The 24,832-nt window shown below is 42.3% G+C and overlaps 1 long non-coding RNA gene across 1 annotated transcript; it reads left to right on the top strand.

Annotated features, from left to right (window-relative positions):
• The first annotated feature begins 4 nt into the window (after positions 1 to 4).
• Positions 5 to 10,896, top strand: LOC144584046 (uncharacterized). The gene is made up of 2 exons (XR_013538052.1): positions 5 to 142; positions 8,667 to 10,896. It is a non-coding gene; the product is annotated as an uncharacterized LOC144584046 (long non-coding RNA).
• The last annotated feature ends 13,936 nt before the right edge of the window (positions 10,897 to 24,832 follow it).

Below are 24,832 nucleotides of genomic sequence, written 5' to 3'. Positions count from 1 at the left end.
CCCCCCCCCCACCGCCCGCCTTTGCTTTGATTATTGAATTTTCCTATTTCTACCAGGGGGGCGGGCGGCGCGCAAAACCCGGACCGGAGTTCAGCCACCCTCTGTCCCTTCCCTGCAGTTAAAGGCGAAGAAGGAAAAGGGAGTAAGGAAAAGCGCGGCGGTGTGTGTGTGTGTGAGGGGGGAAGAGAGGAAGGAGGCGCAGAGAGGAGGGAAAAGGCACGGAACGGACTCTTGTTTCGAGCAAGCGAGGAACTCTTTCTAACTGAAGGATGCCTGTAAATCCCGGCCTGGACTGTCATGCCCTCGCGACATTAGTTATTATTTTTGCTCTTCTTGTTGACGGCTACTTTTGCCGAAGAACAATATCCCGGCGGTCTGGCCCTCGTCTCCTCGCCTTGTGCCTGTTCCTGTACCGAGACCAGCTCGGGGTAAACGGGCCGCCCTTATGCCATCGGGCTCGGCCGAATAAAAAGTTTTAAGACGGTGGCGTGGGGCTTGTGCCCAGCCCGTCCCCCCCCCCCCCCAGTACGCGCTTCTTTTTTTGTCCAGGTTGTGGCCACCTTTCTTCCACAGATTTGTTAGTACATTTCAGGAGGTCTCAGAGAGAGACCGAGAGAGAGGTCGATGTGGCGTCGCCAGAATAAAGGCGCACCTCTTGTGTGTTTCTCAGGAGTCCCAGTGAATGCCACGCTGTTGTTGCCGTTGAGAAGGAAACTCATCGTTTGGCATAGCGTAGGGCTGGCTCTGCCCTGAGGAAGACTCCCCCGGCAGCCAAGCGTCGGTGCAAAAAAGGCAGGAAATCGTTCATTGCCAGGCTATTCTTTTCGTTTCCACGGCCAGGGCAGGGGGCAGCAGCTGGCGAGATTTCCCCCCCCCCCGTGCCATAATAACTTCTTTGGGTTTGGGGGACCACAGATCTTCCCTCGGAGGGGGCAAGGTTTCCTCCACCAGCTCAGGCAGCAAGATGCCTTGGGCTGCTCCTGGCGATGTGACTTTTGCCTTGAACGTTTTCTGTGTATAAAAATTTGCACGGGAATTATGAGTGGGTATAACTGGTTGCTCGTGGGTCTTTGCTGATGCCAAGGTGAGGGCCTGCAAGTGGCACAAGTGAGGCTCAGTCACCTGTGGTAAAAGACATTTAAGTTCCTTCCAGCCTTCCGGTCCTCCTTCTGAGTGGAAGAGGGAGCGAATAAACTGGACACAGCAGCACCACCCTTTTGGTTTAATGGAAGGGGAGCACACAAATGTGAAAGAACACCCACCAACGCTTCCTCTCATTGTGGAGTGAAGAGACCAGAGCTATCCCTACGGCTACTTCCCTGACCTTGCAGTCAGCCATGGGGGGGGGGGCTCTTCTGTGGACTCCATGCCAGCATCTTCTTTGCCGCTGGGGAGGAAAGGAGAGTGGACCTTTCCGCAGGACCATTTCCTGGGACCTGCTTTCCTCAGAGAGGCTCACCTGGTTGTCTTTCCCCAGGTTTTAAAATGTTATTGTTTCCTTGATTTTTCTCTTTTATCCCCCCCCCCACTATTTACTCACTCACTCACTCACTCACTCACTCACTGCCCATCTGGCAACAGAGGCCACTCTGGGTGGTTTACAACAACTAGACAGGACAACAAAGTAACACAATAAAATACTGCTGTTGATACATTGTAAAAACCTAATTCCTGTATGTCATGATTGTAGCTTTTTGGGGTGTGTGAATGAGTCGAAGTACTGTTTGTTGACAGGGTGCACAGAAATGTTTCAAATAAATAAATAATAAACCCCTTCCTAAGACTTTCCCAGAGTCAGCCTTGTGCCACCCAGAAGCTGTTGAGAAAGGCTTTTCCGGGTATGCAGCACATCATGGGCAGTCCTCCACACAAGTCTCTCCTTGTGCTACTCCTGTGAGGAACGGACGTAGGAAGGGGTTGGGACCCACCCCAGGCTTGGCATGGCCTGAATTTTGACACTTACTAAGTTTTTGCAGGAGAGTGCAACAACTTCTCCATGCAAGTGAATATGCAACTCAACCACAGCCCTCTGATTTGTGGTCCATGAGCCTTACCATTAGGACAAAAGACTCGGGCACTTAAGGCAGAAGGTCTTGGTGCCATTAAAAGGCAGCAAACCACCAGCTATTTACTTTGTCACTGCACTTTTAGTGACAGGGAGGGGGAAGAAGCACTTGTTAGATTTTCTAACCTATGGACCAAAACTACTTAACTGGCCTGGACTGCTGGTCACCTTGACTTAGGTGGAGAGTGGGTACAATTTTAGGTTCTGACTCAGGCAAAGTATCTCAGGCTGGTCGTACTCAGGTTCTCCTGCCAGTTGCACTGGGAGACTATTGACATGACCGTGAATAAGTTTTGGGAACAGAGGGAAGTGAAGCAGCTGATCTTTCTTGTTGTTTAGTTGTTAAGTCGTGCCCAACTCTGGACCAGAGCACACTAGGCCCTCCTGTCTTCCACTGCCTTCTGGATCTTTCTTAGCCTCTTATTAAACCCTGCTTTTGTACAGTGGGTAGTTTATGAGGCAGCTGTGCCAGGCCCTTCAAACCAGTGGTTCCCCTTCTGTTAAATTTAATGGCACTGTTGCTGGTGAAGGGCCTATTAAAGGATTAAAGCAGCCTTGATCTGGCAGATCCATACTCTTTCCCATCCCCAAAATGTTCCATTTTGGGCCTTATGACAGATGTAACTGATAACAGCTTTCCAGTGCTGGTAGCTTCTCTCTCCTCCACCACCACCCTGCAAAACACAGAGAGTAGGAGGGGCACCTTTGGTCCATTCTAACCACACCTCAGCCAGTATCTCTACTGTGAGGGCTTTCTCTTGTAATGCTGCAAATCTAGACCTACTTCCAAGGAACTAAGTGCCACAGAAAACAGTGGGACGTACTTGTGAGTAGACCTGCGTGGCTTACACAGCAAGCGTATCAAATACAGGAACAGCAGGGGGGAAATGTCTCACTCTTCACACTGTTTACTTGCTACACAAACAACTTATTGAGTTCCTTCTCCCCACCCTATCAGGCAAAATCCAAAGAACCAAAACAAAGCAACACAAAAAAGAGACAAAAACATGTGCCACCTTAAAGACTCCCCACCCTGTTTTCCTCTGAAAAAGCTAAATAAATGAACTGTTCAAAAGTAGCAGCCACTCTTCAACATTAAATGTTGTCTTATCTGCTTTCATCCCCCCACGATTGTCAATTTACCAAAAGCAATTAGAGCATATCAGAGAGCCACTGTTTGCCAAGTGCCATTTTCTCACATGAAACTTTTGCTCTTGGGTTACACATTATTAAGAAAAAGAGAGAGGAAAAAAGAGAAAAAAGAAAACTCTTAATCAGGCAAATATTTACATGAAAGGCTAACAATCTCCTTACCACACACACACACACATATATCACCTCAATGGATGGAAATGGGTAGAAATGAAAATATAGATGGAACAAGGCTAATTTGTACCAAATCTGAAACTGGATCTGCTTGGTCTTTTTCTTTAATGGATTTCTAATATTTCTTATGCAGTTCACTGACCTTGCAAAGTTGTTCACAAAATTACAATTTAAACATAAAAAACCTCAAAAATGCACAAGAAATGCAAGAATTTACCATTCCAACCCATGAATTAAAACTAATTGCAGTTACAACTGCCAAGCCAATATACTAATCTATTGCAAAATGCGATAAAAACTTGCTCAAGTTTCTTTTAAAAATTGGAACAAACATGGTTGATGTGCATATATTTCTGGGCAGGAAATTTCAAAGATTGGGGAGCCAACACAAAAATACTATGTCCCCATTATTCATCAAACTAACACATCTTTCAAATGAGGCACAGCACACATTTAAGATGTGGTCTTAAAGTTTGGGCAGGTCATATTGTGAAAGCAGCCTTTTAGTTAGGCTAGACCCAAGCTGTTTAACCTTTTCAAAGTAAAAATCTTAGCATCTTAAACTGTGGCTGGAGGCAAATGTAGTTGGTATGGACATATTGCAATTCAAATGCTTAGCTTTTACAAGAATTCCAGCTACAACATTCTGAGTCAACTGCAGTTTCCAAAATGATTCCACACGTTGATCTGAATTTAACTAAAGCATCTAGAACCAAATCTAGGTTACATAGCTGTTCTTGCTTTTGGTGGTAATGAATGTGGTAGTTCCAAATCTTGAAAGTAATTTAATTTCAGGAATTAGAATCTGAAACATCTGCAGTTGAATTGTTGTAGTTCAAAAAATATTGAGGTATTGAGACCTTAGTTTTCTTAGTATGGAAACATTCCATCTTTGTGAGACCAAGGAAGGCTTACCATCCTAACTTTCCAGTGGAAGATAAAAAAGCTGTTTTGTTTACTTTTAAATAAAAGCTTTAGTGTAAAGTAAGTTTATGCAGATGTTTCTGCCATTCGTTCCTCAGCCTATTTCTCAATTTTATTTAAGAGTTTATATTCAGAATTATATTGTATTTTATTGTAAACTGTTCTGCAAGCTTGCTGTGGCACAATAAATAAATCTAATAAAGAAGCAAATAAATCAAGCTGTCAAAGGCTAGATTCTTCCAGGCAAAGGTACGACACACAGGTAAGTAGGTGATAGGAACATCACCACCCTCTACCTAAGACATGAACATCTACTGCCAGTCAAAGTACAAAATACTGAACTAGTCGAACCAATGGATCGGGCTGCTTGATATACTCCTTTGTAATTCTTTAGTTCTTCTATGTGCAAATCCATCTCTCCTTAGCTTTGGGCAAAGCTACAAACACTATCACCCACCCACATAGATGACACTATTGATACATATGCACACCTTTTTGTTGCAGCTATCAGAATCCCCCAATTATCTTGGGCAATCTCAGAGTTGTGGTTAAAAAACCCACTAACTTTCCATATGTTGGCCAAGACAGAGACAGCTGTAAAGAGAAACAACACAGAGAGATAATAATCAAGGACATTGATCCCAGAGCCAGTATGAGCCAGTGCGTCTAACAAGGTTTATAGGTGCCAAATAGACATGAATAAATGTCTAGCTCATTCACACTCAGAGAAACACACCCACACACCGTACTGCTATAAATGTAGATCATGAGATTGTTTTAGACAGAATTGTGGTATGTGTGTGGGGAAAGAGCCCATGTCGCAAGTTTATCTTGGAATCAACAGAAAATTGTGCATCCAATCTGTTTTCTCCTCTTTTCCCTTTTGTATTTTAATTTATTACAACAAAACACAAATATCTCATGGTGACTACATCCCTTAAGTAATTCTTCAACTTTGGCTTTTTTTTTAATTTTTATAATTGCTTAAGCATCAATAATAATTTTGTTGGGATCTTGGGCAGAGTGTTTGAAATGCTCTAACCAGTGACAATGAAGTCCTATGCACCTTTTGAGAGTCAACAATGCTATGTCTAATCACTTATTAATTAGGACCTCACACCACCCATTTGGGTGGGTGTGTTTTATTGTTTGTTCCCATTTTACAGGTTTAGGAAACAATGCACATCATTGCTCAAGACTATGTTGTGAGTCAGCAGGCAGAGCTGAGAAGGGAACCCAGAAAATATGTCTCACTACCATTCCTTTGCTATAGGGTATCGCTGTAGCCTTCTTTTATTTTCAGAGGTAAAAATTGTAATGCCTTTTTTTTTTGTCAAACAGATCGGGAGGTTCAGGAAAAGATCTAAGAATTAAAGAGCGGTGAGAATTTTGCTTCTAGTAGATTCCGACAAATTCATTGAGGGTGACATGAGGGTGGACAATGGATTTTAGCCATAATAGCTAAATGGAACATCCATGTTTAGAGGCAGCCTGCCTCTGAAACAAAGCTTAGCAACTGGCCACATTTGCTGTGGGATTCTGGAAAGTAGTATACTCAAAATATTGCTTTGAACACTAGTCGCTGGTGAGGAAAATATACATTTATCACTACTAGAAGCATTGAACTGGCACAGGATCCTAGACCAGATAGCCTTTTGGTTTCAGCCAGCAATTCTTAACCAAAATGGTTAAGAGGGTGAAGGACTTCCTCTGCAAAAGGATTCCCATGTTTGGGGCTATTTAGCTGGGTAGGCTGGGATGACGTGTGTGTGTGTGTGTGTGTGTGTGTGTGTGTGTGTGTGTGTGTGTGTGTGTGTGTGTGTGTGTGTGTGTGTGTGTGTGTGTGTGTGTGTGTGTGTGTGTGTGTGTGTGTGTGTGTGACTAGTCTTGTTCCCACGTCCCCATTAGGTGTATCAGACTTTCCTTTTGCCTCTGTGCAAATCAACAACTACACATCATTTCAGCTTTACTCTAGTTGCTTAATTAGCCACAGCAGTATTTGTACTTGTTCTCCAGTACCTGAGTGAGTGCTTTTCATCTTGGAAGGCTCGTCTTCCAACATTATCTCTTGTTTCATTCTGGATATCACAAGATGGGAAAAAAGTAGATTGCTTTAAAAGGAAATGGGACAAATTAATGTAAGCTAGAACTGTTGGTGGCTACTGGGAATATTGTCTGCAGATTATTACTGAGTATACTGGAGAACATGAGTGGGGAGTGTGCTGTTGCCCTCCTGTCTTGTTTGTGGGCTTCACAGGGGGACTATCTGATTGATCACAGTGGAAGCAGGTACCTATGAACTATATATGCCTCTGATATGCTTCAGGACAGCATTTCTTAAGTTCTTATGTTTAATTCTGATCTTGAACACTCACTAGAGATTCTCTGAATATGATGCACTTTTTATCCAAAGGGGGGTGGTCTATGATAATTCAATTCTGATATCTGATTTAAAGTTAGAAGGTAGTAAATGTGGCAGGAGAGGAGGATATGGCTACTTGGAAGGCTAAATTGGAAGCATTATTTATGACATTAACAATAAAGTAACAGGAGGAAGAGAGAGAGAGAGAAGCCTATTTCAAGACAAACCAATGTTGGGTAATGACAGACTCATTTTCTTTTTATTATTTTTCAATAGGATACATATGTTGTATGCCTGTTCCATTTTTCCTCAGGCATTGCTTGTGGCTCTCATCTGAGTGGTACTGCTGATTACAAATACAAATGCTCCGATCGGATGAGGGGGTTGCTTGATCTTCTATATGTAAAATGGCTGCTTCTACTAGGTTAATAGGTCTTGGGAGGTGATGATGAATGTCATAGAAACACAGATTTATGTCCTCTGGAACAGTTTGCTTCAATGTAGCAAATACTCACCTAGAGATGAGTGAGACTATTTTGTTTGCTTATTTGTTTGATAATAACTTCTTCAATTTTGCAAAGTTCTTCATAAATTCAGGATAACTGAATGCAGGAAAAAACTAAAACTGTCAAATTTGCCCACCCAGTTAGATGGCTTTAAGTGTAATACTTCTCTTATTTGGCCAAATTTTGGAGGAATCACTAAGATGGAACCCCTTGCTTGGCATCCCTCAGCTCCTAGTTTCAAGACTTCCAGCTCTGACTGGTTGTGAGAAGCCAGGGATTCACCTACCATCTCAATCCACCATTAACGCTCAGGAAAAAGGCAGCTTTGGGAATGAGATTCTCTTTTAGCATAAGCTGAAATGCAGTTATAAGGCCCTATGTATAGGTAGGTTCACAAGCCAGTTGTGACCTGGTACTTATGGCTCATCTCTCTATGCATATTCTGTTGCCTGATATGAAGAACAAGGTGGAGCCCCTTTATGTTCCATGTCCAGAAATCAACAAGACTATCGAGTCAAACTTACTTCAACAATGGCAATGGAAGAAGACCTTCCCGTGTACCTGAAGCATCAGGTTAACACAGAGAGGCCGAATTCTGGACAGTCCAGGTTGCCACTGTTGCTTCTAACCTGCCCCATGAGGCAAATGCCTTACCCTACCTAACAGCAGCTCCAGATTCAATTCCCAAGTAAGGATAAAGAGGGTTGTGACCTTATTTTCTGTGTCATCATTTCATGTAGCATGCCAGAAGGGGCAGCTGCCGGCCCGCATTGGTGCTGCTTAAGTGCTACTGTCATTGGTGGCTTGAAAGTATTGCTACAGTTTCTGGCTGAGCATTTCTCACTTGATGTGAAGGGAGGGGTTCAGAGGGTCCCACCTAGCCTTAACAAAGCTCTAGGATTCTTGCCTGATTCCTTGGCACGAACAACTCACTTCTTGTGCTTGCTTTACTTTCAGACCACTAACCCTCAAATATTTAAGTGGAATTGTGAGAGAGATCTTTGCAGGGAAGTTTCATTCATATCCTGAGTAGCAACCTTGCACCTGAGATGTAAGTTGTTCTAAAGTGGCTCTGCCATCAATTTTATTTCTAGATCATCCAACTCATTCACTTGTTTATTATTTGCCTCCTTGTGCATTCGGGTGCAGAAGCTGAGGCAAAAAGAAGAGATTACTGGAGGCTCAATATCCCACTTTGCCACTCATTCACAACAAACAAAGAGCAATGATTGATGATTAAAAATGCATTCTCTGGGCTTGTTTTTCTTTGTTTTGCCATTATGGAGATATTATAAATACAGAATACTAATCAAAACAGACCTGCTGGGACCTCATAGACCTTCATGCAATCTGAGGGCTCTGAGGAGTCGCAAAGTCTTTGACTTTTTTCAAGGATACAGAGAGGCAGGCATTGCACAGTTAGTACTGGGTCTGGTCAATTCCTACTTTAAAATTGAAATTCTGTTTCTTTTTGCTCCTCTAGGGAGGCTTTCAACAGCCAGCAACAATAAAACATCTATACCAAAGAGTTATTTAACTGAGTTAACCTGAGTGCTCACTGGAAGGACAGATCCTGAAGCTGAGGCTCCAATACTTGGCCGTCTCATGAGAAGAGAAGACTCCCTGGAAAAGGCCCTGATGTTGGGAAAGTGTGAAGGGAAGAGGAGAAGGAGACAACATGACAGGGTCATCGAAGTGACCAACATGACTTTGACCCAACTCCGGGAGGCAGTGGAAGATAGGAGGGCCTGGTGTGCTCTGGTCCATGGGGTCACAAAGAGTTGGACAGGACTAAATGAATGAATGAATGAAGTGTGGATCACTGTGTGGCCAGAACAGCACAACCCTCAAAACAGAGATATCTGTCAGACTGAGGAGACCCCAGATGTACAGATAATGTTGGGGGGGGCAGGATCTAACAGAAAGTTTCCTGCCGAACAACAACCCATCATACCACCAGGGAAGTACATTGGGCTGTGGCACACCCTAGGATAGCATCCTTCATGGTAGCATCTTGGCTCTGGAGCACCTTTTCTAAACAGAGACACCGGCACAATTTTTCGGGTGGCATCATGTTACTAGGCTAAGACCTATCCATTTACCTGAGTATTTACAAATGGTCAGTCAATATAACCAGTAGGGATATAAATCCTAGCTTGCCCAGTGCTTGCGGATGAGGACAAGGAATTGTAAAATTATTCTTCTAGCACGGTATTTTATTGCACTCCTGACAAGAGAGGAGAACACAGAGGAAATGTGTGTGTGTGTGTGTGTAAATTTAGCAAAATTGTACTAAATTAAAGCTTTAAGGGAAAGTGCACAGCTTGCACAAAATAAGGATGGTTATTGCTTCATTGCATGGACTTTAAGGCTGAGAAGCACTGCGGAGGACTTTTTTAATTCTTCTAATAATCAGCCATCATTCTGTGACAGTTGTTGAGTGGGTTTTGCTTCTCAGAGGGAAAGAAAACAAGTTTTTCATTTTGCGCAATTTGTAGAACTTATGGGGATTTTGATGAGGAAAAAAAACAGCACGTGTCTCATCTCGAGGAGAAAAATCTTGAGGGATGAAAATTCTTCACTGATGTGTTTCATCAGATAGACACAGCTTAAATCACTGATAACAAAGAGTTTAGCAAGTATTCTGTTCATCACTAAAGACTGGATATTTGTTGTGTATTAACTTCCCTTTACTTCCATATTATTTTATTGTTTCAAAGATTATATAACAGGGGAAGAAAGGAACTTCCTGGAGACATATATATATGTTCTTTTCTTCCCCTGTTATATAACTATAGGCACTTTTAAGTATAGTTAAAACTATTAACCCAGACTTCTTCCTTCCAGGCTTAAAATGGAAAACAAAAACTATGAATGGGAAAATATTAAAAAGGAAAAATCCAGAGTGACAAGAGCTAGTTGTCATTTCAGGGTGGGGAAGGCAATTGACTGCTATTTAAAATGGCCTTGCATTCCATTTTGAAGGGTGAATGTTATCACACAGATAAGCAAAATACATATAAATGTTCTTTTATTTTTCCAAGATAAAATTAAGAAAAAGGAAAGTAGAAGTTAAAAAAAATAATCAAAGAATCCAACAATATGCAAATTGGGTTGCCCAAGAGAACAGCTGCAAACACACGCTAGGGGGAATGATAGACAGGCTGGTGGGAAATTGGTTCCTCTCCTCTGCAAAACAGCTCACAACTTCCCTTGGCCAGTGAGCTGATGTTACTGTAAACACGGCCTTCTAAAGTCACTGAAAAAGTTCAGCACCCTTGCAGGATGGATCAGTTTACGCTATCTAATTTTTCTTTGTGACTTAATACATTTGAGATATTGTTTCCTGACCTGAGACCTGAGAAATCCAATTTATCTACCCAATCATGTACTTTGTTCACTGCAAGCTCCTCCTCCTTTCTTTGCTTTCCCTGTTAGCCTCTTGCTTATTATTAATGATAACTTACAGTCTCATTTCAAAATGGAGAGGTGGGGGCTGAGGCCATGTTCATTTTGCTTCTTCTGGCCCATTTCACAGAAATGCCTTTTAAATTGCAGGTGTTCCTTTTTGTAAGATAATTGTGCAAGCTGTCATCTTATACAAAGGTCTTTGCTCTCTATTCTCGCTTGGAATGTTTTTGTTTCTTCCCTCATCCTCTGCTTGTTCCTCCATTCTCTGTCTACCCTGAAGAAGAATTCTGTCAAACCTGAAACATTGCCCAGTGTTTTCTATCATTTTAGTGGTGCCTAACTATATTGTGTTATTGGGGATCTGAGAAATGGAATGCAATTCAGTACCAGTGGAGCCAAAGGCTTCTCAGAATATATGTTCACTGTTCTCTCTCCTGGAAAACATTTGGCTGTCACAGGTAAACAGCATAGGGCAGGGCGGGGTGCAATTTTTTCTCAGCTGAAAGTATGATTTGTGAAGCAATCCATGAGCAACTGTTCTTCGTGAAAGGTGAGCAAGTGCTTTAGCTGTTGCTAAATGTTATGAATATATTCTGTCACATTCCACCTTTCCTTTGAGGAGCCTGGAGTGACCTATGAAGGCGTATGCCATGCCAACTACATCACAGTCCTGTGAGGCAGGACAAGTGGAGAGATGGTAAGATACTGAAGATCATCCTATAAGCTTCATAAGTGGCTAAAGTTTAAAATCCAAGTCTCCTTATTCCTGCCCTCTCCATCACATTGTATGTACCTGGTTCCCCTTAAAGAGCACTTGAAAGACTTGTGTGTTCAGGCTAGGGCTGTCAGCTTAGGAAAGATGTTTTGATCAATGAACAGTTTGGCTTTCGAGCAATTGCTTCATTAATCAATTGATCCATGTCAGAGTTTGCAAAATTTCCACAAAAGTGCTTTTCTGTGGTTCCTGTAAAAAATAGGAGAGAGTATGGAGTAGAAGGACAAGAAAGGCCCTCTTTGGTTCTTTTAAAGGAGAAAGGCAAGATAAAAAATATTTTAAATAAATAAATAAAATTAATTTGGGGTAGAAATTATGAGATGGCAAACCTAGACAGCATCTTAAAAAGCAGAGACATCACCTTGCCGACAAAGGTCCACATAGTCAAAGCTATGGTTTTTCCAGTAGCGATGTATGGAAGTGAGAGCTGGACCATAAAGAAAGGCTGACCACCAAAGAATGGATGCTTTTGAATTGTGGTGCTGGAGTAGACTCTTGAGAGTCCCCTGCACTGCAAGGAGAACAAACCTATCTATCCGTTCTGAAGGAAATCAACCCTGAGTGCTCACTGGAAGGACAGATCCTGAAGCTGAGGCTCCAATACGTGGCCATCTCATGAGAAGAGAAGACTCCCTGGGAAAGACCCTGATGTTGGGAAAGTGTGAAGGCAAGAGGAGAAGGGGATGACAGAGGACAAGATGGTTGGACAGTGTCATTGAAGCTGCCAACATGAATTTGACCAAACTCCAGAAGGCAGTGGAGGACAGGAGGGCCTGGAGTGCTCTGGTCCATGGGGTCACAAAGAGTTGGACACGACTTAACCACTAAACAACAACAACAAAGAACTTACGCAGGAATATGGTCATGATCACAGTTTCCTTACAGTCACCCACTCCACTCTGTCAACATCCCAGATGTTTTCTATTTGTTTGTCAACTCTATCAGTTAGATGTTGGGGGAGATTTTAAGCTTGTAGCAATAGTGGATGCCCAGTTGAACCCTGGGCTTCTAGCTTTGAGAAGGGAAATATGTACACATATTAAGTATACATACTATGGTTGGGGAAAGTCTGACCCTCCAGATGTAGTTGGACTGTAACTCTTCTGATCTTGATGATGCTGGCTAAGCCTGATGGATGTTGCAAAGCCACATTTCCCCACCTCTGTAATATTTTAGTTGTGATCTCAGGCTTCTGCAATTTTTTATGTAGCTAAGAGAGAACCATCTACACAACAGGGAGGCATCAGAAAGCTTGGAGAAACTCCAGTATTTTGGAAGTACAAATAAAAGTTCAGGGAGAAAATAAAAACGCTGTAGTAGGGTCCCTTTTTGCAATACCTTAATGAAGACTGGATTGAAAGGTGAAGGTCACTTACCCAAAGAAGAGATAATCTTATTTTGGAAGGGCTGTGGGGTATCATAATCAAGATGTTGGAGAAAGACTATCTCTACTGGTCCCGGTAAAGGGTGCACTATTTTTTAAAATTTTAGTTTTGATTTTTTGAGTTGTATATTTTTGTTTTTTTGTTCTATTATTTTTAATTTTTGTTGTTATGTTGTATATTATAGAAACATGATAATAATAAAAAAGGAAAGGGAAGGAAATTTGGACTTCAGAGCAGTGCTGGAAGAAGTTGCATGTTGTGTGTGTGTAGAAGCTCCCAGAATCCTCCAGTCAGTGTGGCCATCCTCAAAAGTAACTTTCCCAAGATCTGCCATGGCTCTACTTGCCTCAGAGTAGGACTCTCCCCTCTTCCCAGGGCATTTGGAAAAGGGGTGCCCTGGTGTCTGGGAAGACAACAGCCTCCACTTCTCTCCCTCTCTTTCAGTGAGAGGGGCTGGAATTTCGTCCTTTCCAGGAAAAGCTGGTTGCAAAGTGCTCTCTGCACCAGAGGAACAATGCCTTAAAAAGGACTTCAAAAAGAGGGATTATTTGTCATCTGGAAAGGCTATAAAAAGAAACACTTCTCAAGTACTGAGTGTGAATACCATTACTTTACAGATTTGAGAGGGGGGGGAAGGCAGATAACCTTGGGGACACCTGACCTTCAAATGGGTCGGAATAACATTTTTCCATTCCCTCTCTAGTCCTGCCCCCCTCACTGCCATACACAGAGAAATATTGATAACTTGAAATAAATACACACATTCTCTCTTATAAAAGGCATAGCATGAATTAGCTTACATGCACAACCACCTTCTGACTATTAAAATGGAAGTTACTTGTTTAAACTGATATAAATAACAACAAATTAGAGCTACGTGCTCTGGCCCTGTCCAGTTCAATAATACAATCTGCAAGGGACTACTGCACTCCCACAATAGTCACCCACCTGTTCTTTTGTCTGCAGTCCACAGCTTGTGGGTCCATCTCTCCCATCAAGCTGGCTAGCCCCGCAAATGCTATCTGACTTTTGTCCCCCACATTCGGATGTCACATGTAGTCCCGGCTCCAAAATCCGGCACATTAGCCCTAAAATACCTAGCTGACATCTAAAAGGGGATTAATTCTGTTACCCTAAGTAAGTAATGCTGTGTTGAATCCAGAATTCAACATCCTAATAATGTCCTTTTAAAACAGTTTCTAGGTCTTCCAACTCCAACACAGAGCACATTTATGCTAAGTTAGACTATTTGTTTATCTAGCTCAATGCTGTCTACTCTGACTGACAACAGACCTTGAGGGGCTCAGGTGGATAACATTGCTTCCTGTGACTTGTTACTTGAACCTCTCAGCTGAAGATGTCAGAGATGGGATCTTCTGTGTGTAAAGGAGAGGTTTCTCTCACTGAGATATGGTTTAAGAATCTCAGAAGTTACAGGAGTGGCTCTGGAAAAATCTCTAGTAATCAGAGAGGGTATTGTTTCATTGCAAGGCATAGGTCTTTGGTATGCTATCCCCATGACCAGGAGAAGAGAACTCATGATAAAAAATGCACAATTAAGGACATGTTCAGAATTAATTAAGGTGGCAGAATGCCCCTTTCTATTGGTATACTTTATTTATTTATTTATTTATTTATTTATTTATTTATTTATTTATTTATTTATTTATTTATTTATTTATTTATTTACATCAGAGTACCCTCTAGGTGCCCTTTAAAACCATCTGGAAAACAGTGTGCACTAAGTGCTGACCATAAGACTTTGCATTATAATTGCTGGGGGAAAATGGTTTAAAAACCTGGAGTGGTAACTGAAACCTACTCCAGTGCTTGCAATGGTATAGTGTTCTCCAACACGCCTGAGGCAGCAGGTTAGTTTAGGACAGTGGTTCTTAACCTTTGTTACTCCGTTGCTTTTGAACTGCAACTCCCAGAAACCCCAGTCAGCACAGCTGGCGGTGAAGGCTTCTGGGAGTTGCAGTCCAAAACTCCTGAGTAACCCAAGGTTAAGAACCAGTGGTTTAGGAGACCCAGGACGGAACATAGCTGTGTATTTCTGGAAAGGAAACTTGTAGCTAAGGTGTTCAGGAACGACACACACATGCTTCTTTGTATCTGCCACGTGAGGCAACTCTGCTTAATAGTAGGTTTGACTCTGGGTTCATCACTGGGCATAGACATTGTTATATTCTTCTAAACTTAAATGGTTTGGGTTGGTTCAGAGCTTATGCTGCTTGTTTCAGATTGCTTTTAAGTCATGTGGGTTTAATAATTTAGTTGATGTCATTGTTACCTTGCAATTTTCTAAGCTGCCGTTCCACAAGTTAATAAATGAAAACATAAATAAATGCATGCTGCAAATGATCTCATATATCACATGTGGCTCCCTACATTAGTTGAGCAGAAATCTCAAGATCTCCCCAAACAGAGAACCCACTCAAGGCAGGGCAGGGCAGGGGGTGGCTGTTCAGAAAATGAGATTAGAGTTGGCGTGCATGGTTCTAGGGCCAAGTTGTCTGTTGTCTCGGGAGAAGCAAACCACAGTTCTTTGCAGGAGTCAGAGAGTCAGCAACTGGCAACTGGAGGGTGAAAAACGAAGACTCCTTTCACTCTGTTCAGAAGCCTCAGCTGCTGGCTCTTTGCAGCTGCTGCCACTCCTACCACTGACATTCTGGTGAGGAAAACCAGTCACACAGTAAGAAAAGCACTGAGGATGTGAACTCATAAGAATCTGCTGCCTTCAACACACATACACACAGGTTGTGATTAATACAGGCTGAACAGAGAATTCACATAAACACCAGTCACTGTGTACATTCATGAGGCATCATGGGAAATGGGTGCCAGGGAACAGGGCATTTTGCATATTTCCTTATTGGTGTACATAGATGCTACACAACGTTGGCAAATGTGTCAAGGTGGGCAGTAGAAACCAGATGGTTCACCTGGTCATTGTGAGTTTTCTCCATTCAGACAATGAGTTCCACCACTGGTTAGTGTGTGAAACCATTATATTCTTCAACATCATTTGCATATGTATAATCTGTGGGTGTTCATGGCATAACACCAGAGCTTTCAGTATCAAGACTGTGCATTGTACCTCCTGTAGCACCAGTACGGACTCTAGTTGTTCAGCAAAGGCCTGGCAGACAAACACCACTGGCTCAAGGGTGCCATCTAGGCTGCATTACCAGCCTGGCTGCATGTTTTCTCTGCTGATCCCCTACAGACCACCCTCAGGTTACCAAACCTCACAAACCCCTGATGTCTGCTCAGGCACATGGGTCCACACAAGCAGTTTTGAGTATCATACTTCTGCTAATACTCCTTTTTACAGAATGGTAGTGCAGTCTTGGATGATGACCTCATCCGGCTTTGCTCTCACAATGTTTCTGATCCCTCCAACCCAATGTTATTTCCTTGGATCTATTCTTGCTCCCAACCTGTGACTGTGGATATCCTTCTACCTCTGGCCCTTCAGATGTCTCACTGTCTGCTCAACAATTTGACTCCTTGTCAGGTCCTGCAAATGCATTTTTCTCTCTACATTCCTCATCAGGGGCCAAGTTACTGTCTTCATGCCCCTGCCCCTCTTTTGACTGTCTGAAGGACATCATTGCTGAGGCCTGGCAAGGAGTCATTCCTGAGTCCGAGCCAGATAATGCATGCACATTTTCTCTCAGTGCCACTTACATTCACCATTCCTTTATGACAAGTGGATATGGAATCTTCACTGAAATCCTCGTTTGGAACTTTTTGGTGCTCCCATAAAAAGTTCAGTCAATTCAGAAATGTGTTTGTAGTCATGGCGACTTTCTATTCTCTATGGAAATACCACAATACGTCACAGTACTCAGGCAGGACTGATTGACAAAGGAAGAATGTTTTCCTCAAGACTCCTTGCCTCTCTGTACTCATCTTCCTCTCCAACCATTGAGCATCAAACTGAGTGGCAGAAGGGGGCATTTGAAATTCATTAGAGCCTGAGGGCCCCATGAAATTAGGCTGATGCTCACACATAGAGTTGTACGGCAACATCTTTTTTACTTGGTAAAACTCTTATTGGAAGCCACTTCTGTTGGATACTAGTCTATTTCCAGTTTCAATTAGCAAAGACTTCACTGTGACAGCATCACATTTTTGCAGTGCCTTCCCAAAGGGTCCCCATTTGACTCCATCCTTAGCAATATTTCAGTAGCAAGTTTTAAAAGACTATTTAATTCTAAGTGGTCTTCAACTCTTTCTAGAGTGCTGCTTTTTTTTAGAGAAAGTCCAACAGCTAAGTGATGGATCACTTTCTTTGTGTGCAAAAGATCCCATGTGCAATCTCTGGCATTTCCAGGTGAGTCCAAAATCCCAGCTGCCAACCAGAAGAGGCAACACTTGAGCCAATCAGACCAATGGGTTCATTCACTATAGAGCAGTTTCCTACATTTTGGATTGCATCTACTGATATTTTAACTCTGCTAGCTGATGAGATTACCTTCTGATGAAATATTGGGACAGAAACACTTAAGAGATCAATACCTATGAGAATATCACAAAATAAAATGACTTTGGTACAGTAAGAGAAGAAAGGTGGGATATGAACAAGAAATAAAATGAAATAATGCTGAATTTGCATTGACAGATACCTAAAAATCTTGTATCCTCTCCTCCACCATTCTTCATCCTTCCTTTTCAATGCGTTGCCAAGTCTTACAGTACAGGATAAATGAGTATCAGACCTGAATTTCCCAATTTTTGAAGTACTGACAAACACACAAACACTCCCTTCTCATCACAAACTAGATACTGAATCAAAATATTTTTAAAAACAGCACCTATCAGAGCTTCCTTACACTCCCCTTCCCACCCTGTACAGCATTCTGAACATTTGGCTGAACATACAGCAGTAGCTTTGGGGCTTCCATCACCTATCGCTCTTGTCCCAGGATCTTACAGTGAGTCTGGCCCAGAGTTCCCACATTCTTGTCTATTTTACAGCAACCCTAGTAAGAAGTATACTACATACATCCCATGGCAGAATGTACCACTGTCCCTTTAAGATTTGGAGCAATGCCCTTTTGAAGGAGAAATGGTTATATTTCAGTCGAACTTCCATCCTTCAATGGTGAGAGGGGGTGGTGGTGAGGAAGACCAAATCGTTGTCTTTCCAAGATGGGGTCAGCCTCGCAGCCCCTTTTTTTCCCTCTCTGGAAGCACTTACTACGCAATTAATGGAAAGGACTCTCATCAAATGAGGGACAAATCATAAAATTAGGGAGATGGAAATTAGGCATGGACAAGTGGTCCAGGTGCAGGGGGAGGGGGCAAGATTTATGGGGGAGGCTGTATTATAGCTAATGATTTTTGCTAATGATCCTCCAAAGTATAAAGTGGCACCGAGCCCACTCTCAATGGGACAAGAGAGAAGTCCTGTGTGTGGGTGAAGGGCATTCTTCCAAAGAGGAAGACAAGCCCCCTCCTTCATGAAATGAGTCTCTCCCCCTCCCCCAGGGAAGGGTTGTTCAAGCCAGTAATGCTGTGCATGCAGTTTGCTCATTAAGAGTTAGACTTTCTGTTGCAACAGAGGCCTGGCCGCCAACTGCTTTGGGACTTGCCTGTGCCCACAGAAGGCTTGATTCCCTCTTGTGCAATCTCTCTTTCTGAGCACTTTCTAGCTTCTGGCTAAAACTAGGGATGGACAAATCTGGCAGTTTTCCTGCCTCCCAACTTCATTTTTTTTAAAAAAAGCCAATCTGAATTGCCAAGGAGAGACAACTCCTTTCCAATACAGATCTAGTATTCTTTGGTGGTCTCCATCCAAGTAACAACCAGATTCCCCATTTTAACTTCTGCAATCAGAAAGGATTGGGTGTCTCAAGGATGGGAGGGTAGGAAAAGTGGAAAGTCCATGGAAATGACATTGTGAGAGCTGCTCATGCCTAGTCCTCACATGTTACAGCTGAAATGGTGATGATGAGTGTCACCAAAGTTCCTAGTAGCTCTATACTTGTTGGGGTGTATAAGCAGCACTTTGCTTTAAGCAGACTTCCAGTAGATCCTCTGATTAACTGCAGCAATAATATTATTAATAATAATGTGGCTGTCTCCCAAGATTTAAACTTTTCATCTTTGACAATCATAAGATATTACAAAGATGCTACGAGTTTTTGGTAAAGTAAAACTGCTTGGAAGACTAGTATGGGCTCTACTTAAAGATATTTTAAAAAAGGAAAAGAAAAAAAAGAGAAAATACTAACCCTCTGAGACAATTAAAACAGCACTGACCTCAACTCCCAGGAGAGTCCCATCCTGCCAGTCAGCTTGATTGGTAGGTTGGGTCATTACTTCTCTGTTCTTAGAGTGATAAAGATTCTGCATAAGTATCATCTGGACCACTCATCGGGAGTGGAAATGGGCAATGATTCACAGAAACAGGAGTAAGATCTTCTTGTGCCAAAAAACTAGAGCCGGCAATTTTTGCTGAGCTGGGATCTTGGACATCCTTCTCCTCCTCCTTCTCCTTTCCCAATTCTAGCAGTGCCTTGCACAAACAGGATGTGTTTGACATGGCATGAAGATTCAGGTGCACAAAAGACACCGAGCGTGAAGGAGATGGGAGGAGGAGAATGATATAGGATCATAAAGAACGGAAGGCTCTGCCGTAGTTTGAGAATGGGGTGCCACAGCAAGGAGAGTGCAGAACAGAATGTGTGACCAGGCTGCGGCTAGGGGCCAATCCTGTGGGATCTTGGCAAAAATTGGAGTTGGTGATAGGAATGAATCTGAGGGCAGCGGGGGGGGGGGAGAACACCCAAATCAATGATGACGTGCAAAACATGTGAGTTTATTTAAATCCAAGCATATTCTTAGAAAATTAGTGTGTGCAATACTTAAGGTGTGGGACTGGTAATTAGGGGTCCAGGTTTACTCCCCTCCAGTCCATGAAATTCACTGAATAATCTTCAGCCAGTTTCTCTTTCTCTCTCTTCTTTACAGGGTTGTCTTGTTAGGATAATGTACGTATGTGAGGTTTGGGGGGGTGCGGGCAGGGTGGTCTTGGGACAGGAGAGTGAGGCTCTGCTTCTCCTTGATATCATTTTGTACTGAGTTTGATCTGCTTTTGATTTTATATCTTAAGCACCAGGCATGGATATCAGATCTCGAACTTTTCTTACAATTTTATTTAAAAAACCTCCTTGTTTTTTTGCATTTCAAAATTGGCTCAGGGCAGTAGAGACTGCCCCTTGAGTGACAGAAAGGTCAGTCAGTTTCACCTCTCTGGCAGGGACCAGGGAACATCGGCTCTCATGGTGTTCTTGGACTCCAGTTCCCATTGGTCCTTACAAGTCTAGCCCATGGTGAGGAAAAGTGAGAGTCAGAAGTATGTTGATATCTGTTGGGCCATAGTTTTTCCCATCTCTGGTCTATGAGTTTAACTGTGACCAGGGAAAGCACAGCTCAGCAGTAAACACCATAAGATTATAAACTACAGGAGTGGAACCAAACAACAGTAAATGATATGATGGTGGCAGAAGCATGTGTTTAAACCTGGGTTTGCTCCACAATTATTTCTTTGTTTTTAACAATTTTAAAAGTATAAAATAGATCATGGGAGGATAATTTTTTAATGTCAAACCCCATGTGCAAGCGAGGGAGGCCAAACATTCTTTGCACCTTCTCCTAGTTATATCTCTCTGACTTGTGCCCAAAGTGCTTTTCTTCTGCTCTTGGATCAGAGTTTGCCCAAAAGCTAAAAAAACAACAACACTGAAACTTAAGGTGGACAAGCTGGAGAGAGAGGCACTACAAATATTTTTGGTGTTAAAGCAGATCCCCCAACACCTCTTTCTAAGCCGGGATTAAGACTGATCAGGGTGTAAATGCAGAGATCTCCTACCATTGTATTTTGCAATGAGGAGTTTAAAAAAAACAAAACCCTATAGTAGAACATACACAACATACTGCATCGACCAAAGGACAATCAAGCTATCTCACCAAAGGGAATGGAGAGCACCAGGTGGTGTCTAATTGAAGAAATAATAACACATATACATGTATTAACAAAGGTATACCTAGCATCTGCATGTGCACAAGCACATATATACAGAAAACCAGAATCCTGCCCTAATATGGCATATATTCAACAAACAACCTATATATATTGATGCAAATGAAGCAAATTTATTTACATTTACTTACTGCTAATAGTGGCCACATACACATAGCCAAAAAGTAAGAAACATATGACCAACCAGGGGGCATAGCAGATCTGCATTATGTTTGCATATGATACTTACAAATAGGGTACATATCACTATATGAATTAGGCTATAAACAGGTGGCCTGTACATGTATTGCTCTGCCTGTTATTCAGCTGTTAACTGTGGATACACATTGTCAAGGCCCTTGCCAGGTCCACCCTGCTAGTCATAACCATTATCAGCAAGAAATCTGGCCCCTGAAACAACATCAAGACGAAGAGGATGAAAGGAAGAAGATAACTCTCACAATGCCCCAAATTCTGATTTCATACTTGTGGTCCACAGTTATGGAATTGCACCATACATATGCCCCTGTCTATAAACATTGATTTCAGCTAGTGATAATGTTGGCTTGAGTTGTTTTCCAGACACAATGAGCAAACAGATGCCGTCAATCAGATAACATTCATTTTAGATTAAGGGAACGCAATAACAATATGCAGCATCTCCACTGGGCAGTGGGCATATTGCCCTCATGGCAGGTTGTGCTAGAATTGGTCTGAGACTCTTGCCTACTTCCAACTTAACAGCTGGGGCCTATTTTTTACCCGTGAAACAAGAGTAGTGCAGCAGGAAAACAATATGTGCATAGCTCGTTCCAAACTAATGCATTTGCTAGGATGGAAAGATATTCCTTTTTCGGGTGAGGGGGGGAGGAACCACTGCTCAGAGATAGGGAGCAGCTCTACATGCAGAAAGTCCCAGTTTCAGGATCTACAATACACTGAATGATTTGGGCTCTGCATTGTCCTTTGTCATAACTTGCAAGGCAGAACAGTTCAGTTTTAGTCAATGTACATGTTGAACTTTTACTTATTTTCTGGTTGCTTTATTATTATCTGCATATCACTTAACTTAAGTGTAGTTTTCTATTCTTAATCTTAAAGTTGTTGTTCCAGGAGTCTAAGAATTGGCAAGTGGGGTGACACATATGCTTACAGTGCAATGTATGCATGTATATTCAGAAGTAAATGACTTCTCTGCTAAGTGTGTGTAGGGTTGCAATATAAATCAACCTCCTCCAACTTCATACTTTGGGCTACAACTTATGCCAGTCTGGCTGATAGTTAAGAGTAAACTATGCTTCACTGGAATGTGCTCTTGAGAGTGTGCTGTTGGATCAGGTACAGGGTTTCCTTACTTATTGCATTTACAAGAAATGCAATAACTAACTGGTGCTCTGCTCTTCCACTAGCCACTCAAAACTGGCTAGTGGACCACTGTTTATCCTCTGCCCTAGCATTGCCAGGACAAAGAGTCTCCTGTATGTTTAATACAGTTGAGGAAGAGGGAATTTTGCTGTTGAAGAGGTACAGCTTATCTTTAAGACAGATAAATAGCACTGTTGTTTCATTGTTAATATAATGATGACTCCTTAGAACTCCTGCTACTGCTATTGATACTACTACAGTATTTTGTGATTCCAAAGAGGTAAAGATGGTAGATGGTGATTAACTTGTCACAGTCCCGTGACCAAAGTTGAAACTTCCTCAAATAATTGTTGCTGCCTTGAGTATATAAGCACAAGTCTTTGTCCAAATCTGACTTTGTTATATTATACAGTACTGACAAGCAACACCTCAGACAATTCCTTTGGGGGCGGGGGAGAGAGAGAGAGAAAGAGAGAGATTTTTTTTTGTCCTAAAAGTATATAAAAACCTGCCAGAGGTGGTGGCTTTGGCCAAAAGGAAGGTTGGCAATGTTGGATAAGTGGTAGAAGGGAGGGAGATGGTGTGGGTTTGGTACAGTATATAACATCTCAACTCTTCTGGATCAGTCACGCTTCCTAATTCAATAAGGTGAGAAGGAGCATAATTTGATCATATTTGTTTTGCATCACTGCAAAAACAGAAAATGAGGGGCTGCAGAGCCGCACCAATTTACTTCATCCGACCTTGATTAAAAGAAAATTAATTGCTGCATCTCTCAGGATATCTCAGGCAGCAGCCAATGGGCTTTCTAGAAAACCACAAAAAGGTGGGGGGAGACGGAGCATGGGGAGAGAGTGAGGCAGGGAGACTGTTTGCCCTTTCATCTCCAAGCATAACTGTCTGGTTGGAAGCTTTGGCAGACCAGGAAGGAGGTGGGGTGGATGGCGGAGGAGAATAATAACAAAAACATCCACCCCAGCACACGGGAAATCACAGGTTCCTCTCCCCAGCCCTGTTGCTCCCTCTTGCTTTTTTGCTTCTCTATTCTCAATCTTTTGCATTTCCACCAGGCCCCATTAGATGAGCTGAAGAGGTCTACAAAAGCAACTAACTAGCAGGTGCACTCAAGTAAAGAGGTGAGGGGGCGAAGTCATTGCCAAGAAATAGATAGATAGATAAACAGACAGACATTAGTTGGAACCAGTGTCAGTCTTTCAGCACAAATCTTAAATAAAATGTTACGTTCACAGAAGGGGCAAAATTCTTTCCCACTACTTCCTGTAAACCAGGGCTGTCCCACAACATTTTGCTACTTAAGGGGAAAAAATACAACGGTGCCTTTGCACATTCCACGTATAAAAGTCAAGTACTGTAAACTAGGACCTGAATCTTTCTTTAATGCTGATAATGTGACCTTGTCATCTACTGCTCCCGAAGGCAAGGATGTTAAATTAGATGATGGGAAGGCACAGTTGAGGTTTATGTATTTCTTTTCTTCTTCACTGGACCCCTTGTTAAAAAAAAAAAAAGCCGGTAACTGAAGGGAGTCAGGTATAAATTTTGGCACTTCACCAGAGTTTCAGCACAATCTGCCTTCTCGTGCCATCCATTGCTTATTAACATAGAACATATGCCCCCCCCCAACCCATCATGCTGGTAACTCTCCCAAGGTTAACTCCAATAAAACAAAAGAAAGCAGTTTCCCTCCTTAATAATTCATGGGCATCTTTAAAAGCCCCTGTTAAAAAGATACACAATTCCTCCTCCTTCCCCAATTTTCCGATGTACTAATTAACCAAGATCTGCATCCGATGCTATTCTCTATTGGACCTGAGTGACACTTTCTCTTCCTTCGACCAGACACAAAACCATCTGCTCTACTCATCCATCACTTGTACTTTCTTTAGCAGTTAGCGTCATCTTGACAAGCTGCAGCTCTCAGATCCAGATCTTTGCCCACGCAAAGGCAACCAATTTAAAAAGAAAGAAGGGGGGGGGGAATCAGAACTAGCCATCTTTAATGGGTCCAGAATTGGGATCCTAAGCTTTCAGACTGTCTTCTCCTGGTGCTTGTGGGGCATTAGCAAATGCAGATAGCTTTAGGGATGGGTGGGAATTTTGGTTTGATTTTGAATAACATTTTTCAAAAAAATTCACAACTTTTCATAATTTGAGAGAAAAAGCTTGAGATTTGACACAATTAGATATGAGAGAAAGTTAAACTGACAGACTGACCCATCCAGAGGGCTTTGCATGCTTCCTAAGCTTGGCACTCATAAGTCTGGTTTTGAATTCCTGTGCATCCAACTGTGGTTGTGGTGCTGAATTACATTTTTTTTCTGGCAGGATTATCAGCTTTAATAACCACATGGCATGCAGGTACGTACCATTTGATGCTTTGTATGCTGGGAATAGCTGTACCTATCAAAAATGGCCAAGCCAGAAAGTTGAAGTTTCTATTTCCTTTAAAAAGAAACCCTTCCAGATTGAAGTTTCTTTATATTTATTAATGAGATACACAGCGACTGAGCTGTGGAGCCAGAGGTTGGGAGTTCAATTCTCCACTGTACCTCCTGTGTGTAGAGCCAGTCTACTTTGCCTTGGACAAGCTGCACAGTCCCAGGGCACCCTGGGATGGGAGGAGGAAAGAAGCGAGGAGGGAAGAAATGAACAGGCAT

The sequence above is a fragment of the Pogona vitticeps genome, chromosome 7, assembly GCF_051106095.1.
Source record: "Pogona vitticeps strain Pit_001003342236 chromosome 7, PviZW2.1, whole genome shotgun sequence".
Classification (NCBI taxonomy): domain Eukaryota; kingdom Metazoa; phylum Chordata; class Lepidosauria; order Squamata; family Agamidae; genus Pogona; species Pogona vitticeps.
This window is presented reverse-complemented; position numbering and strand designations above follow the sequence as displayed.